Here is a 1426-nt window from a genome sequence, read left to right as displayed (position 1 = left end):
TCTCCCCTGATTGACCTGACCTCTGACCTGCAGGACATCAAGCATAAAATAAATTCAACCCCCGTGGATTAATAGCGCCTCACAACACTTGCTGACTACTGTAAAAAATGATTAGTAGGCTACAAACTCAAAGCCTGTTTCTGGTTTTGTATTTTTATCTACTGCTCAGATATATTTCCATTTTCCTCTCGCTCTCCATCTGGCTGTTGGCTCACTGCACCAATAACACGCTGCCCTGTAAAGGAAGATACACAGCTAGCTGGTAATTGAAAAATAACCTTAAATAGAGTGAATGAACATTAACACTAGTGGGGTCCCCTGTTTTATATTGTTTTATTAAATGCTGCTGCCAGAGAATCCATCATGACATGACATATATTCATATGAAATAATTTCAAAAGCTTTGCAGGACTGCAAACAACAAAATGATATGTAGTTGTGGCATCCATTGCTACAATTACAGCAGAACTGTAACCATAGCAACAAAAGCAAACCCAGCACTCAAACCATTAATCACCCAGGTCTTTGGCTCTTTGGATGAAATTAAAGTTAATATTGGAAAAATTAATAATATCTACTTGACTTCTTGAGCTCACAGTGACATGACTAGAGGTGAACCGGAGGCAAGTGAAGATTCAACAAAGCTGCAACACATCATAGCCCCTTGTATTTATAATATAATAAGAATAAAGAGAATGTGGAAGCAAGTAAAACAATTACTGACCATAGAAATAATTTAGCATTGTTATGTAACTATTGCATCACACAGCAACACGAAAAGCCCCCAACATTAAATAGAATAGGTTGTCCACCTCTTGAGTGATGGAGGAAACCCTCTAAATAATGAGCTCAAACCATCAAACAGATGGTAGCATCCGAGAACACTGGTCACACCTTCATTGTCAACACCAGTCGAGGATGATGGAAGATGAAAACATGGCTCTCTCATATGTAAGACTCAGAATTCCCATGAAAATGAATCTATCATTCTTTGAGCATGTGAGTGCAGGTTGGTTCACAATCATTTGGAGGAGAAGAGAGGAAGAGATGGGCAGTAAAGAAAAAGAATGAGAGGAAATATAGGTAAAGAGAAAATGTTTTTTGAAAATGAAAATTTATGATGGAACAAGCAGTTATTGTAATCTGGGCACCATTCACTGGAAGCTTTTAAAGTGGTCGAGCACAATGCACGCATGAAATCATTTTATGGTTTTATTACTGTCATACTGCAGACTACAATATATTTTTCTTCCATTTTCTTTTGCAGAAGGATTTGTTCCTAAGTGAACTCTGCAAGACTGAAATGTCAGCAAGAGTGGGGATTATGAGTTATTCTCACTATTATCTTTTATTTTGCACTTAGATAAAGACTTTGTAGCTTCATTGATGCACAGATGATCTTCAGTGTGTATTGTGTGTGTGTGTG

Source organism: Morone saxatilis, unplaced genomic scaffold (assembly GCF_004916995.1).
Source record: "Morone saxatilis isolate NCDOM2014 unplaced genomic scaffold, NCSU_SB_2.0 Contig7, whole genome shotgun sequence".
Taxonomy (NCBI): domain Eukaryota; kingdom Metazoa; phylum Chordata; class Actinopteri; family Moronidae; genus Morone; species Morone saxatilis.
Note: the sequence above shows the minus strand (reverse complement) of the source record.